The following is a 17,963-nucleotide window of genomic DNA, read 5'->3' as shown; positions in this document are numbered from 1 at the left end:
TTAGGGGGTGCTGAAAATAGGAAGTTGATCACACTTACCTCATGACTAGTTAGGCGCCTATTGGAGTGTGCATTTGGAGGGAACTTTGAATTTCATTTGCTTTTCATTTCAGCCCTATCCTATTATAAATAGAGAGGTTAGGCTCTTGTAAATTCAGAATTGGATAATTTGATAAAGAGAAACTCTACTCAATTTGAGAGAGAAATTTGTGAGATTTGATCTCCTTTCCATAGTCTCATCTTGTGTGCTTTTGGAGAGCTACAAGTGGCAGCTTCCCACACTCATCTTAGAGCTCCATCACCAAGTGGCATGTTCATCTCCAATTCCACTCCAACCGGTCTTCAACCATCTAAGTTTCCTTTCTTTCATCTCTATTTTTCGTTTTCATTCGGTAGTTTAGTCTCTTGTGATGTGTTCTTCAATTTCTACCGTTTATACTTGCATTAGATGTTGTTCTTAAGTTTTCAATCGGTACAGTTTGTTCCTTTGCCAATTTCAATCGGTGCATTATGTTTCTTTATTCATTTCATTCAGTAGAACTCATTCTTGATTCAATTATGTACTTAGAGTTTCATGTTGATTCGACATTTATGTTTGATTCTTTGTGTTGCTATGGATTCAATGTGGAATGGCACTCAATCTTGAGTTTGGATAATCTATTAGAAGGCTTTGTACTTCAATGATGACTCCTTAAGTTCCTCCACTTGTTCCTATGTGTTGATCCTTGTTGTATTCATATGTTGAAAAGTGTCTTATGATCAATTCAACTCATATCAGGTGGCAAGTGGAGTGGATTGAAATATTAGTAAAAGTTAACATTTGGGGTTAGGGTTTTTGAATTGCAATTAATGGGTGATTGGGGCTAGGGTTTTTTAATTGCAATCAGTGTTGCATCCAATGAGTTTGGGTGATTGGATAATTTTCAACATTGCTTAAGTGAGATCTCGTGAAGTGCGATTTAGTGAAGTGCAATTTTGTGAAGTGTGATTTGGTGCAGTGTTGGTGTTTGGTGGTTTGAGGTGCAACGATTGTTGATTATGGTGCAGTTTTGTGTTTACTCTTTTATAAGGTTAGGACTTTTTCATTTATGATGTCTTGGTTCAATGATTATGAGGTGTTTAAATGTTGTTAAATTAATTGCTTTATTTTATATTATTTTGTATTTAATTACTTTAAAAGAACATTTACAGAGTATTTTATGATGTAGGGTTCCACCATGTGCAAATAAAATTTGTGTGTGGTCCAAAATTTGTTTTCTGGCATAATTAAATGAAGGATTGGTTTGTAACTTTAGTATATGTATATGTATATTTTACACGGATACCTTTTATAAATTTCATATCATGTATAAAGGTTTTTTTTTACCTTGTGGTCCACCATGGGCGATTTTCTAATCGTGACAAAGTGAGATGTGTTTGTGGTGATACATCAACATGGTCATGTGACTCTAATAGATGGAGTTACTTTGAAATAGTTGGCATTGTAAAGAAGATTGGCTTTTGAATAGTATATGAGATGTGATATTCACGCGGAGGTTGTGCAGTATTAGAAAATAGATTGCAGCTTTTAGTTAATGATGGTTGTGCAATAGATATGCTAAAAGTTGCAAATACATATTTTGAAGTTCACTTATTTTTAGTGCATGTTGTATCAGTGGATGATGTTGGTGATGTTGGTAAGAAAGATGATGTTAGTGATGTTGGTGTTGGTAAGGAAGATGATGTTGGTGATACTAATGTTGGTAAGGAAGGTGATGTTAAGGATGATAATGGTGAGGATATTGGTGAGCAAGATGGTGTGGAACCTGATGTTGAGGCTATTGGTGGTGAGGAAGGTGATGGTGGTAAGGGTATTGGTTTGGTTATTCATGAGGAGAAGGAATGTGATGATGATGGTGGGCATGTGTCAGAAGTTTCTTCTTGGATAAGGAAAGTTGAATTTATTGAAGGTGAAGTTGAAGTTTAGAGTGAGGCTGATAGTACTAGAGATAAGGGTGAGGATAAGACATTTGTTGAGGTTGAAGAGTTAATGGCTACTGAGAGTAGGTAGAGGCGCAAAAGTAAAAGGCAGACAAGGAATCCCATAAAAGGTTATGAACCAAAATTTCCAAATGATTTGCAGAATTTGGGTGCTGATGATGATGAAAGTGAAGGTACAATTGTGTATGATAGAAGGTTATCAGATATAAAGTGGGAATCAAAATAGTAGACATCATGGATGAAGTTGAAGAATGATGAAGATGATGATGAAGATATCAGCACTGGTGGTAAATTTCCATCCTTTCAAATGTCGAAGATCATTGTAGATTTCTTGGGATCTAGGTACATATTTTACAGACAAGGAAACATTTAGAGATGTCGGAAGAAGTTATATTTTCCATTTAGGGAGGAACTTGAAATTAGTAAAAAATGATAATAGGAGAGTCAGTGTGTGTTGTATTGGAGCCCAAAGACATTGTCAATGGTATGCATAATGTGAGTACTTACCCTCAACAAGTTGTTAGCAATGAAGGATAATAAATGATGTACATACTTTTGCTAAGCAATTTAAGGTTGAATTATTGAGTACTAAATGGTTGAGTGGGAGGCTGGAGTCTTCTTTAAGTCAGAATCCCAAAATGAGAAGTAATGATGTAAGGAATAAAGTTGTTAAAAAATGGAACACCAGTATAAGTAAGTCAAAAGCTCAACGGGCAATGGCTATGCCATTGAAGAATGTCCATGGTTCATACCAGGAGCAGTACAAACAAATTTATGACTATTCACATGAGTTGTTGGGCTCAAATTCGGGTTCCACAATCAAAGTAAAAGTGGAAGACATTAATGGAATCAAAATGTTTAATAGATTTTTTTTTCTTAAGGGCATATAATTGTTTTGGATGGGTGCTTCTTGAAAGGGTTTTATGGTGGTGAACTGTTGACAGCAGTTGGGAGGGACCCAAATTATCATATGCTACCACTGATATATGATGTGGTTGAGGTTGAATGCAAGGATTCTTGGAGCTGGTTTTTAGAACTTTTAATTTAAGATATTAGGGGTGTAGAAATATGTGCAGGAATCACTTTCATGTCTAACCAACAAAAGGTATATTCCTTCTTGTCCATTGTTGATTTTGTTTGTGCATATTTTTCATTTAACTATTCTATATATGACTTTTGTCAGGGTTTCTTGCCTGTCATTCAAGATCTGTTACCTGGAGCAGTCCAACGCTTCTATGTCCAATATCTATACTCGAACTTCAAAAGAAAAAAAAACCCAAGTAAAAGTTTAAAAAGTTTAGTGTGGAGGGAAACCAACAGCATATATCCCAAGCATGGGAGAGGGAGGTGAGGGCTATAAAGGAAGTCAATGATGAGGCTTTCAACCATCTTATTGCACTACCTCCCAGACAAGCATTCATAAACCACATAGTTGTATTTATCTCTATTTTTAAGTATTTAACTAATGTTTGTTTTCCTTACTAGATTCCGATCCAAATCAAGGCTTACATTCACTCCAAAATGTGACACACTTGTCAACAATATTTGTGAAGGGTTTAATAGTGTGTTTGTAGTTGCACGGGCAAAACCAGTCATAACCATGCCAGAAGATATCAGGATTTATATAATGCAGAGATGGGCAAAGAACAGATTGAACATTACTCATTTGAAGGATCAATATATCCAAAAAATTTATGCAGATTATAAAAGGAAGCAAAATTAAACTCAATATTGGATACCAAGTTTAGATCACAACATTCATAGAGTATTTTAAAAAATTATTGTGTTAGTTGTTAAATATGTCTAACCAACTAGGTTTTTAACTCGTGCATTGCACGAGAAAGATGTATTTATTAATATATTAATAAATAAATAAATTACAAAGTAAATATTAATATATAAAAAATAAAATCAGTATATACAAATAAAATATATTAAAATTATTATAAACAATGCATAAACATAATACACCCTAAATAAATAAATTGTTTAACTATCAATCAACTAATACAAATTTTAAGGAAAGTAACTAACAATGAACAATTATGTAAAAAAATTATTCATCATAAAAGACCAATAACTCAAATTTTATTATTCGGTGTGTTAATCTCTACTTCAAAAACAATCTTATCATCTTCTTTGAAGTCATTTAACATACAAAAATTCTTTCATCCCGGTCCAAGTTTTGTTGATTTATTTGGTACGTTTTCTTTCAATATTTTGTATAAAAATATAATTTACATAATTAAATATATATATATATATATAAATTTAAATCTTAAATTAAATAAAACATTACAAAGCAAATATTAATATATAAGAAATAAATATCAACATATCTGAATAAATAAAAAAACTAAACATACTAAAATTAATATAAATCATGCATAAACATAAATAATACACGTAAATAAATAAATGGTTCAATTATTAATAAACTGACACAAAGTTTGAGGGAAATAAATAACAATAAATAGTTATGTAAAAAAAATTATCCAAAAAGGCGAATAACTAGAATTTCATTATCTGGTATGTTAACCTTTGCTTAAAAAACAATCTTATCGTCTTCTTTGAAATGATTTCACATACTTAAATTCTTCCTTCACGCTCCAAGTTTTGTTGATTTATTTGACGTGTTTTCTTCACTATTTTGTATAAAAAATATAATTTATATAATTACATATATATATATAAGAAAATATATACTCTATGTTGTGATCTAAACTTGGTATCCAATATTAATATATAATTACACATATATATAAGAAAATAAATAAATAAAATTAAAAATCAAATATTAATATATATGAAATAAATATCAGCATATGAATAAATAAATAAACTAAATATACTAAAATTAATATAAACAATGCATAAAGACAAATAATACACGTAAAAAGATAAAGTATTAACAAACTTACACAAATTTTGAGGAAAGTAAGTGACAATAAACAGTTTAAAAAAATGATTCATCCTAAAAGGCGAATAACTTGATTTAATAATTTTGTATGTTAACATTTGTTTCAAAAACAATCTTATCGTCTTCTTTGTTGATTTATTTGGTGATTTCTTTACTATTTTGTATAAAAACATAATCTATATAATTAAATATATATATATATATATATATAAATGTAAATATAAATATAAATAAGAAAATAAATAAATAAAATTACAAATTAAATATTAATATATTATAAATAAACATTAGGATATAGGAATAAATAAAAAAACTAAACATACTAAAATTAATATAAACAATAAAAAAAAATACACGTAAATAAATTAATTATTCAAGTATCAACAAATTGACACAAATTTTGAGCAAAGTAAGTAACAATAAACAGTTATGTAAAAAAAGATTCATCCTAAAGCCGAATAACTTGAATTCCATCTCTACTTCAAAAATAATCATATCACCTTCTTTGAAATCATTTCACATACTTAAGTTATTTCATCCCGCTCCGTTTTGTTGATCAATTTGACGCGTTTTCTTCACTATTTTGTATAAAAATATAATTTATATAATATATAAATATAAATATAAATGTAAATAAAAAAATTACAAATCATATATCAATATATAAGAAATAAACATTAGCACATACAAATAAATAAATAAAACTAAACATACTAAAATTAATATAAACAATGCATAAAGATAAATAATACACTTAAAAAAATAAATTTTTCAAGTTTTAACAAACTGACACAAATTTTGAAGAAAGTAATTGGTAACAATAAACAGTTATGTAAAAAAATGATTCATCCTAAAAGGCGAATAACTTGAATTTCACAATTTGGTATGCTAATTTTTGTTTAAAAAACAATCTTATCGTCTTCTTTGAAGTCATTTAACCTACAAAAATTATTTCATCCCGCTCAAAGTTTTCTTGATTTAATTGATACGTTTTCCTTTACTATTATATATAAAAATATAATTTATACATATATAAATGTAAATGCAAATTATACAAAAAAAAAAATACAAAGCAAATATTATTATATAAGAAATAAACATTAGCATATGCGAATAAATAAAGAAACTAAACATACTAAAATTAATATAAACAATGCTTGAACATAAATAATTAAATTGTTCAGGCATCAAAAAACTGAAACAAATCTTGAGGGAAATAAGTAACAATAAACAATTATGTAAAAAAGAACTCATCGTAAAAGCTGAATAACTCAAATTTTATTGTTTGGTATGTTAACCTCTGCACCTCTGCTTCAAAAACAATTTTATTGTCTTCTTTGAAGTCATTTAACATACAAAAATTCTTTCGTCCCGCTACAAGTTTTATTGATTTATTTGGCACATTTTCTTCACTATTTTGTATAAAAAATATAAATTATATAATTATATATATAAATGTAAATTAGAAAATAAATAAATAAAAAATACACAATAATATTAATATATAAAAAATAAACATAAGCAATGCAAATAAATAAATAAACTAAACATACTAAAATTAATATAATTTAGGATTTGTATTTATTTGGAACTTTAAAAAACATAAAAATTTAATTAATTTAGATTTTTATTTAAGAATAACATTAAATAATTTTGAAATTTTATTGATTTTCAATTTTTATATAAGAATAAAATTAAATATTTTTGGACTCATAATTATTTAGGATTTTGAAAAACATATAAATTTCATTTATTTTAGATTTTTATTTAAGTAGTAAATAAAATAATTTAATATTTTGTATTTATTTAGGATTTTGAAAAACTTAAAAATTTTATTTATTTGAGATTTTTATTTAAGTATACATAAAGTAAGTAAGGATTTGTGTTTATTTGAAATTTTGAATAATTTAGAAATTTTATTTATTTTAAATTTTAATTTAAGTAGAACATTAAATTATTTATAATTTGTATTTATTGAGATTTTAAATAATTTAGGAATTTTATTTATTTTAGATATTTTATTTAAGTAGGACATTAAGTAATTTAGGATTTGTAATTGTTTGAAATTTTGAATAATTTAGAAATTTTATTCATTGAAATTTTTTATTTAAGTACGACATTAAATAATTTAGAATATGTATGCACGAACAGTGATGTCGGTAGAAGCGCAAGAGGCAGATAATGTCCTTGACGTCGACCTTGTCTTCACCAAGGCCGACCTCCGACATGTCGTCCCACACGACAATGACTCGGTGGTGATCTCAGTAGTAACTGTTGGGAGGAAGGTACAACATGTACTGGTGGACCAAGGAAGCTCGACAGACGTGATGTTCTGGACGACTTTCAACAAGTTGCAGTTGTTCCCTGACCTGTTAAGGCCTTATACTGGTTGTTTGTACAGCTTCACGGGAGACCAGGTGGAGGTGCGTGGGCACCTAGAGCTGAGGACTACCTTCATAGACGGTGACGCGTCCTGTACAGAGAACATTAGGTACCTCGTCGTCAACACCCCCTATGCATATAACGTATTGCTAGGTAGACATACGTTGAACAGGCTGAGGGCGATATCGTCGATGAGGCACATGAAGATGAAGTTGCCTAACTTGGGGGGAAAGGTGATTACCATGAAGTCAGATCAGAAGGAGGCTAAGAGATGTTATGAGAACAACCTCAAGACGAAGAGGGGGGTGTTCATGGTTACCATCAGGGCTCCAAGTGAGGAAGGGGTCGCCCCATCAGAGATAGCCCGAGTAGAGATCGCCCGAGAGAGGCGACCCGAACCAGTCGGGGAGGTTATGGAGAGGGAAATTGGAGGTAAGACATTCAAGCTTGGCAAGTTGCTAGGCCAAACGGCACTGGACTAAATCGCCGAGGTCATAGCACGACATCTGGATGCCTTCGCATGGTCCGCCTCGGACATGCCAGGCATAGACCCAGACTTCCTGTGCCACTGCCTCACCATGGATCCTAAGGTCAGGCTTGTCCTCCAGAGAAGAAGGAAATTCAACGAAGAAAAGCGACAGGTCATTAAAGAAGAAACAAAGAAGCTGTTGAACGCTGACCACATAAGGGAGATCCAGTACCCCGAATGGTTGGCCAATGTGGTCTTGGTGAAGAAGGCCAACGGGAACTGGAAGATGTGCGTTGAATTCACCGACCTCAACAAAGCATGCCCGAAAGACTCCTACCCTCTACCAAGCATCGACGCCTTGGTGAACAATGCTTCGGGCTGCAAGATGTTCAGTATCCTGGATGCTTTTTCTGGATACAACCAGATTAAAACGCACCCCAGGGACGAGTGTGCATTGTTCATGACAAAACTATCTTGCTACTGTTACACAGTAATGCCTTTTGAGCTGAAAAACGCAAGCGCCACCTACCAAAGGCTGATGGACAGAGTGCTCGCGCCCATGATAGGGCGAAATGTGCAAGCCTACGTGGACGACATGGTAGTGACCTCGCAGGTAAAAGATCAGCATGTGGTTGACTTGGAAGAGCTATTTACAACGATAGCTAAGTACAGACTAAAGCTAAACCCCGAAAAGTGCGTGTTCAGGGTGGAAGCAAGTAAATTTTTGGGTTTCTTACTCACCGAGCATGGGATAGAGGCGAACCTCGAGAAGTGCGTTGTAATCCTCACGATGAGAAGCCTAATCTCAGTGAAGGAGGTGCAACAGTTGACAGGGCAGATGGTCGCTCTGTCCAGATTTGTATCAGTTGGAGGAGACAAGGGTCACCCTTACTTCCAGTGTTTGAGGAGGAACAACAGGTTCATTTGGACCATAAAATGTGAAGAGGCGTTCCTCAAGTTGAAAGAATACCTGGTCAGTCCTCCAGTGTTGTGCAAGCCACAGTTAGGTACTCCACTTCGCTTGTACTTCTCTGTGATGGAGCGGACGATCAGTTCGGTCCTTGTGCAGGAGTAGGACCAAGTGCAAAAACCCATATACTTTGTAAGCAAAGTATTGCAAGGGCCCGAGGTAAGATACCAGGCCCTGGAAAAGGCGGCTCTAGCAGTGGTATTCTCAGCAAGGAGACTTCGCCATTATTTCCAAAGTTTTACAGTGGTGGTGATGGCAGACTTGCCTATTCGTAAGGTCCTATAGAAACCAGACGTAGTGGGAAGGATGGTACGATGGGCAGTAGAACTCTCAGAGTTTGATGTCCAGTAAGAGCCTCGAGGTCCTATCAAAGGCTAAGTCTACGCAGATTTTGTGGTAGAGCTCTCATCGGCAGATGCGCACCAAGAGGAAGCCAACTTCCGGTGGGTGCTCTCCGTAGACGGGTCCTCTAACCAACAAGGCAGCGAGGTAGGTGTCATCTTGGAGGGACCGAATGGGCTTTTGATTGAGAAGGCCCTACGGTTCGCCTTTAAGGCCAGCAACAATCAGGTGGAGTACGAGGCCCTCATTGTTGGCATGCTGTTGGTGAAGGAGATGGAAGCACAAAGTCTGTTGGCAAAGAGTGACTCCAATAGGCCAGGTGACTAGAGAATACCAGGTCAAGGACCCTCAGATGGTCGCATACCTTGGGTATGTCCAGATTCTGAAGGGGTCATTCGTGGTGTTCAAGTTGGAGCATGTCCCAAGAGAGCAAAATGTTCGAGCTGACTTGCTGGCTAAGCTCGCCAGTTCGGGAAGGGGGCAGGCAGAGGACGGTCATACAGGAGACCCTGAAGACACCTCGAACATTTATCGTAGATAACTGGGTGGGGGTGCACCAGATCAGCACGACAAGAGGAGGGACGATGAGTCATCGGTCGTTGACCCAAGAGACACTGCAGACCCCAAAGATAAGCATGTATCCAGTCTTGGGGGAGGAAGCAATGCAGGTTTGCCTAGTCGAAGGAGGAGAAACCTGGATGACGCCCTACAAGCGCTACTTGGCTGATGGGGTACTTTTATTGGAACCCGCAGAGGCCAGGAAAATCAAGAAAAATTCTGCCAAGTACACTCTCATTAACGGAGAGTTGTTTAGACACGGGTTCACCCACCCAATCTTGGTATGCGTAAGCTGAGACCAATGCACACGCACAATGGCGAAGCTCCACGAAGGGATATATGGGAGTCACATCGGTGGACGATCTCTAGCATCAAAGGCCATTCGTGCGAAATATTATTGGCCGACCGTAAGGGAAGACTGCACGAGGTATGCACAGCAGCGCAAGAAATGTTAGCAACACGCTGACTGGCACAAGGCGCCGCCAGAGGAGCTTAGGTCGATTTATAGCCCTTGGCCATTTCATACGTGGGGGATCAATATCCTGGAACCTTTTCCTTTAGCAATAAGGCAGATGAAGTACCTCGTGGTCGCCATAGAGTACTTCACGAAGTGGATCGAGGGTGAGCCAGTGGCGCAGATCACGACCCACAAGATCACGCACTTCGTGTGGAAGAATATAGTGTGATGTTTTGGGGTGCCGAAACGTTTGGTGTTTGACAATGGCACACAGTTTGCAAGTCAACAACTGGGCAAATTATACTTAGAAGTTGGAATAAAGCAGGTGTTCGCATCAGTCGAGCACCCTCGAATGGGCAGGTCGAGTTTGCCAACAGACTCCTGCTCAGAAGTCTGAAGAGGAGGCTTGAGAAGGCCAAAGGAACTTGGGCAGAGGAAGTTCCTAGAATTGTGTGGGCTTACACCACTCCCCACTCCACCACCAGAAAGACACCCTTAAGCTTGGTGTATGGGTCGGACGCGATGATTCCAATGGAGATCTAGGAGAGCTCGCCACGCTTCCAGAACTTCGTGGCTGAAGAGTCCAACGAAGAGAGGAAGGTGAACCTGGACCTACTGGACAAGGTTAGGGAGGAAGCAAGAATTAAAGCTGAAGCATTGAAGAGAAGGGTGGAGTACAAGTACAACTCGAAGCTGAAGCCTCACCAATTCCAAGTCGCCAACCTGGTGATGTGGAAGGCCCACCCATATCAGCTAGAGAACAAGTTATCCCCCAAGTGGACTGGTCCTTTCAGAGTGATAGAGGCCCCTGGGAATGGAGCATACAAGCTTGAGACGCTGGAGGGAGGCATGATTCCTCGTACATGGAATTCGACCAACCTCAAGTTTTATTTCAGTTGAACAGTAACATTGTACATTGTTCTTAGGGAACGCTTTTTTCCCTTTATTAGGGTTTTTTAATGAGGTCACCCAATAAATTTCTATTGAAGTATATTCTCGAATTTTTGTACAATGCAGATACGAACTATTCCCTTGCATTAGAGGTCTCCAGAGCGGGAAAGGTAGGTTCGTAGAGAACACCCCCCCTCGAGTGAGAACATCAAGGTTGAACGAAATAGTTCACCAGTTAAACCCTCCTCGCCTTTGAGCAAAGATGAGGTCAGTTTCGAGTTAGTTCCCTTGCGTTAGAGGTCTCGAGAGCGGGAAAGGTAGGTTTGCAGAGAACACCCCCCCCCCCCTCCCTCAAGTGAGAATGCTAAGGTTGAACGAAATAGTTCACCAGTTAAACCCTCCTCGCTTTTGAGCGAAGATGAGGTCAATTTCGAGCTAGTTCCCTTGCGTTAGAGGTCTCGAGAGTGGGAAAGGTAGGTTCGTAGAGAACACCCCCCCCCTCCCCCCCTCAGGTGAGAACGCCAAGGTTAAACAACCCAGTTCACAGCTAAGTCTTTCCCAGGCTTTATGAAGCAGGTTCGAAGAGTGACCCTCAGAAGTTCGCTCACCTTTGTGTAAGAGGGTAAGCTCAGTTACAGGTTAGCACACACAACCTCGCTGTCTGAGGAAGAGCCTACAGTGGGGTCAGGGTGAGTAAGCGTGCTACCTAAGGTTCAAGTATTGGTCAAAGGTGTTGTTAGAAACATCAACGCGAAGTACAACAGTTAATGATCCTAAACGAAGAATGCAAGTTAGGCGAAATGAAAGAGCGACATTCAGACATGTCAAGACCAAGCAAGTTATGCGCGAAGTTCAAACAGATCAAGTTTGAGAAAGATAAAGTAGTTGAAAATTTAAAGCATGCAAACAACTCAGATAGTTGAAAGAAAATGGTGCACTCATATACAAAGAGGAATTGTTCACTGGGGGACCAAGTACAACCTATGATGGTGGCACCCTGGGCACGATCTGCCCATCCACCACACGATTTGATGTGGTGAAGGGTGAGGCGTCCATCTCAGGGTGCGTGCAGGCAACCTGAGCAAGGAAGTCCTCGAACCCTGCAACATACGCATTGGCAGCGTCCTCGATCAGCTCGGCCTCAACTTTTTTGAAGTTTTCAGCCTGTTGAGTGAGCTCAGCCTCCATGCGACCCAGCTGCACCTCCTGATTGGTGGCTCTCTCTTCAAGTCTAGCCATCTTGGCCTTAGCCACCTCAACTTCCTTCTTCAGCTCCACCGCCCTAGTGCACAAGGGCAAGACTTTGGATTCAAGCTCCGTATACTCTTGACCTTTTTCATTGAGCCGTTTCTTGATCTCTTTCTCGGTCTGGCGGAGACTGCTTAGCTCCTAGTCTAGGGCGGTTTCCCGGTTGGTGAAGATCAGGACCAACTGGGCCAGCTCTTCCTTCTTTTTTTCTTCCGCCAGTACCAAGTCCTCTTTAGCCTTCGCCGCCACCAAGGCCAGCTGCTCCCTCATTGCCTTGGCCTTGTCAAGGTAGGCAGTTGCTTGGGCAAGGAGCTCACCAAAGCCAAGTCCCAAGCTTTCCCTGGTCGTGTCCTCGCAAACCTCCGCTGCTACCCGTTGTTGGAAGCCCTTGAGGGTGTGCTGAAGGACGACATGGAGCTTGGGCGCAGGTGGGGTTTGCCCATCACTAGGGGCGCTCTCCCTACCACCATTAAGAACGAGAGGGCCACGAGGTGAGGAGGCACTTGGCAGGTGCTCCCTAAAAGAGGCAGGGCGACCCTCGGTTGTGGAGTGTGAGGTTGCAGCTATCATCGGCCTGCGTCTTTTGAAGACAGGCCCCTCCGTTGAGTCCTCGTCAGACGCAATTTCCAACACCCCCTTGCCTTTCTCAAGGGGGGCTGAAACGGTTGATGCTTGGACGGCGATGAGGGGGACTGCAACGATGGGAGCGGAGGGAATGGAGGAAGGAAGAGTGGGGGAAGGCGCGCGGCGGCAGAGACGGGAGTGGGAGGAGAGAAGGCACCCGCGGCCCCAAGCGCCCCTGAGTGCCGAGCAAGGGTGTTAGCAAGCCTCGCCCATTTTTCCTCGTTCAGTACCATACCTGCACCAAGGTCGGAGCCCAAGAGGTCAGCAAAGCAATTCAGAATACAAGAGTAAGCATGAGAGCATAAAGAGGCAGAGTATGCAAGTATGGCAGTATTCTAATAGAGGAGCTAAGAAGCAAAAACAAAACTCAAGATGTGCAAGATGACCAAAAACACGCAAAGTAGGTGAGAAAGGTATGGAAACAAGTACCGATATAGTCTTTGAGGTCAGGAGGGTTGAACTCATGCTTAATCAACTAGGCAGTGTTGAACACCGCCCCTAGGCTGGTGAAGACCTGGCAGAGCTCGCGATCCTGAGGAGTCAGCTCCTTAAGATTCCTCGGCTTCTTGAAATCTAGCTTCTTCACCCAATAGAGTGGGAAGCCATCTAGAAGTGTGCGGTCGTAGTCATTACAACACACTCTGAAGAACTTCTCTTTGAAGCCCTTATACAATTGTTGAAACAAGGTGAGGAGAACTCTCCCTACCACCCCATTAAAGCTTACCCAAAGCTTTTTCCCTAGATTCTTGGCCTCGAAGAAATAGAGGAACACGTCCATAGAGGAGGCGTGTCCGATGTGGTTGCAGAGAATACTGAACGCCTTCACGAAGGCCTAGCTGTTAGGATGCAGTTGTGCAAGGGCCACGTTGATCTCCGTCAATTGAGCCCGCTCGAACCTTGTGAGCAGCAAACGAAGTTTGATTCGTTTGAAGACGGTGGCGTGAAGGAAGAAGAAGGGTTCCTCGTTGTTTGTGCGTTCATTAGCGCACACGGGTTCGCCCGCAGTGCAGGGTTGGACGAATACATAAGCATCGCACTCTCGCCCAAACACACGAAGCATGTGAGCGGCCTCATCCTCCCTATGTTTCATCACGTCCTTACAGGAGGTGAGAGCGGAGGTCTCAACAAGGAGGTCCTCAGAGGCCCAGGGGTATAAGGCTCTGTAATATACTTGTGGATGAGGGTTTGAAGTTGTTTTGGTTCTAGCCATCTGAAAGGGAGTCAAAAAGGGAGAAGAAAAAGAAGGAAGAAACGAAGGTTCAGTGGAAGATGAAGGAAAAACCCAGAAAAACCTAAAATAGGGGTGCAACGCAAACGGGGAAAACATAAAGTGCAGAAAACCTAAATGCGAGAATTTAAACAGTCCCATACAATTATTCAACAGTAAGATAGCAGAGCAAGGGTGAGAAATGCACAAAGTTCATACCTTTTAGATCGAGATGGTGGAAAGTCTTGAGCTTTGAAGAAGGAAGGTTAAGATAGAGAAGTGCACTAACTCTTGTGATGCAAGTCTTGATAGAGAAGTTGTTGATGTTGCTATACTTGCCGAATCTACTAAAAAAGATTGTGCACTAGCAGATGGCTCTGACATAGTTTTGGAGGTAATACAAGAAGAGGAAGAGCAGATGTTACCCATCCTTCAAGTAGACACTGCTAGTGGAGAAGAAGATGATATTATTCTTCCATCCTTAAAGCTTCAAAGAATACAACCTCCACTATTTAAGGTGAAGCCCATATCACTCATTCCATCATCTCCACTGGCTACACCTTCTACCATAATTGGAACATTTGAAAGCACCCTCTACCAGCCACCACCACCTTCTAACTTACATTTCATTCCATCTCGCACGCCAACTAGATCATCTACCCTAGCTAGACTGTCTAGCCTTAGACCACCACCCTTAGACGATCCCCAAACAGTTACCCATATTAGATCGTCTATATTGAATAAATTTACATCTTCCATCTATACTTTGGACAATACCATCATCCATTCATGGAAGAAACTGTACCATTTCACACGCCCTCCAGACCTACCCCAGTTCTATGCACTATTTCAAGGCTTCTTCATCATAATATTTTTGTTACATAGTTTACCAATGTACTGCATGCTTTGGTTAGATGCTCCAGCTAATAGTGTTTCTACACCACTGTGGATGAAGAGTCTTGGCTTATACTGTAGAGGGGATGGTTGAAACAACTCCGGCTGCCACTTCCCTCAAGCTGAATGAGGGAGTACTTCTTCTCTCACTTTTATTATACACATTTATTTATTGATTTTACATTGAGGACAATGTATGATTTAAGTGTGGGGGAGGAGAATCATAGTTTAGGATTTATCTTTTGTTGATTTATTTTTGTGTTTTTTTTTTCTTTTAATTGTTTGAATTTTTTTTTGCTTCTGTTAAAATAAATGAGCTTTTTTAGGATTGTCTAATGGCTGACATGTTTTATAATTCTTGAAAATCTTGGTTTCTTGATCTTTGTTGTTTGGATTTTCTTAAAAATTGATAAATAAGTTGGTTATGAGAAATTTTGGGTTGAATCTTTTGATAGAATGTCCCAAGTGAGTTTTGAGCCTTAATTGATATATCATTTAATACTCTTTTTAGTGTGTTTTCACTCATGTTTGCTTATACCCTAGAACTTAGCTTGATTCTTTATTTTACAATTGTGATTTACATGTATGAATTGATATGATAGAGGCATTCTTTGTTTAAATTAACCCACTAGCCATATTAGCCTACCTTTATGATAATCCATTTGTTAGCCCCTTGAGCCTATAGCCTTTTTCTTATTTTTAACCCTCATTACAAGCCTCAAAACAGAAAAACCATGTTTGTCCCTACCTTAGAAGATAAAAGAGCTTTGAAATTATTTGGGAATAGGTTTTTGAATAAGTGTGGGGGTGTATGTCACTTTCATAGTTTACCTCTTCAGTTTTTTTTTTAAAAAAAAAGGAAAAAAGAAAAAAAAATGGATATAAAAAAATGGATAGAAAAAAAAAAGAATACAACAAGAAAAAGAAAAACAAAGCAAAATAAAGAAAATAATAGTGGATCCTCTAATACATTGGATTGACTGTCTACTATATGAACAAAAATATATCTTGAAATAAAAAGAGTAGTTGAATTGTCATAATACTTACACTTGTTTTTAGACCTACCCACCATTGCTCCTTTGTTTTTTTATGGTTTTAAGCCTCTTTTCCCCTTTTACCTGCCTTTACCTTAGCCTCATTACATCCCTTATGAAGTCCTTTTGATCTTTGATTGCATGTTTTTTTCGGTTGTTGTGAATATTAGAGTCTTGCTAAGCATATGGTAGTGTTTGTCTGCATGGGTGCTGAGCGTAAATACAAACCCTAAACACTTGAGAGTTTGAGAGTGTCCAATGAAGTTTTGTCAATTTTAATTCAACCTTCGATTTCAATTACCTACTTGTATATTAAAATATAGGAATTTCCATTCACATTTTTCTTGATTCCTTGATTTCTTGAAATTATATCATGTCTTTCATTATGAATTCTTAGAATTTTCTATTTGTTATTTGCATTGTTTTTCTTTTCTTTCTAAACCTTAGAATGTTTTGCCCGGGAGTACAAAAGGATAAGTGTGGGGGTATTTGATGAGCATATATTTATTCACACTCACTAGCCTTATTCATAGATTATTGAACTATAATAATAAATAAATCCATTGTTTTAATTAATATTCTTATAATTGGGTTTATTTGGGCCTTAACTATTATTATTGTTAATTTTGTGTTTTTAGAGTAAATTATCCAGAGGAAGCATCTACCTTTGTGAATGGGCCAAATATGCAAAAGTCCAAGTTCCTTCTTGAACCAAAACAGAAAACAAATTATGAGGAGAAGAAAGAGAAAATAAAATCTACAATATCTCAGAAACATAATTGGAAGCAAATCTTCTGCAAAATACAAGAATTCTGGAAAGATAGAAACTTGGAAACGGTTAACAAAATATAAACTACAATATTCTCTCAAGATCCTTAGAGCAGAAAAGCCTATAAAAGGACACAAGCATCAAGGAGAAAAGAGAGAGCTTCATAGGGTTTTCTTAGTTTATTTTCTTCTTAGTAATTCTTTTGTTTTGCCTCCGCATGGAAGGCTAAACCTTTTTGGTTGATTCTTTTGTAATTCCCCATTGAGTTCTGAGGTTTTGTTCAATAAAAGTTTCGATTTTTAATTCTCTATAACAGTTGTTTTTATTGTCTAATCTCCTGGAAAACTGGTTTTTGTGAGAGGTTGTACTTGAACGCATGATTGAGAGTCTTCCTTATCTTAAACTTTGGTTTCTTAGTTAGTTCCATTGTTCTAATTAATTTCTTGGGCGCATGATTCAAGGGAGAGGAGGTAAGCATTCCCATGGAGTATACGCATGGAACAAAGTGGGTATTGATTAAACTAGTAGACGCATGCTTTACTAGTGAGTTTCAGTTGAATCAGATCGGCGCATGTTCAATCTGGTTTAGCTCTGTTGGAGGATTGAGAAAAGATTAATCTTTAGAGAACCTGTGAAGAATTCAATGGTGGAAGAACTTGGGATCAACCGCTTTTTATTTGCTATTTTAATTTCTTTTATATTTTCTGCACAACTATCTCAAACCCCCTTTTCATCTTTATTGTTATTGCTAACTTTTATTGCTTGCAGATAGATTTTAAACCCTGATCAACTGATTTTACTATTGGATTCGTTGGGAGACGACTTGGGGACATTTGTCCACAATTATACTATCATCTCTCTAGTGTTAGACAAGTCTACGCTAGAGTCATATTAATTTGACAGCAAAACGACAGCTATCAGTCCCACTAGCGGTATGCCTAGAGTGTCACGCAGACAGTACGCTCAAAGGATCGAGGAGTGGTCAAACATCGGTCATCAGAATATGCTAACCTCGGACCTCGACAAGTCAAATAGCAAAGCTGGGCCACGAGAGGTGGATCCCAGACCACTCACTAGTTAACAGTTAGGGAGAAGCCTAGGTCACGAGGGTCCATGCGTGTGGTGCGGATGACGCGTTCAAGCGTAACACAAGTAAAGAGCAACTGGAAAAGATACGACCTGAGAGGGTCACGTTCTAGGGATGAGCTGCATGCATGGC

Source organism: Phaseolus vulgaris, chromosome 3 (genome assembly GCF_051622355.1).
Source record: "Phaseolus vulgaris cultivar YP4 chromosome 3, ASM5162235v1, whole genome shotgun sequence".
Classification (NCBI taxonomy): domain Eukaryota; kingdom Viridiplantae; phylum Streptophyta; class Magnoliopsida; order Fabales; family Fabaceae; genus Phaseolus; species Phaseolus vulgaris.
The sequence above is the reverse complement of the archived record's forward strand: the minus strand, read 5'-3'. Positions refer to the sequence as shown.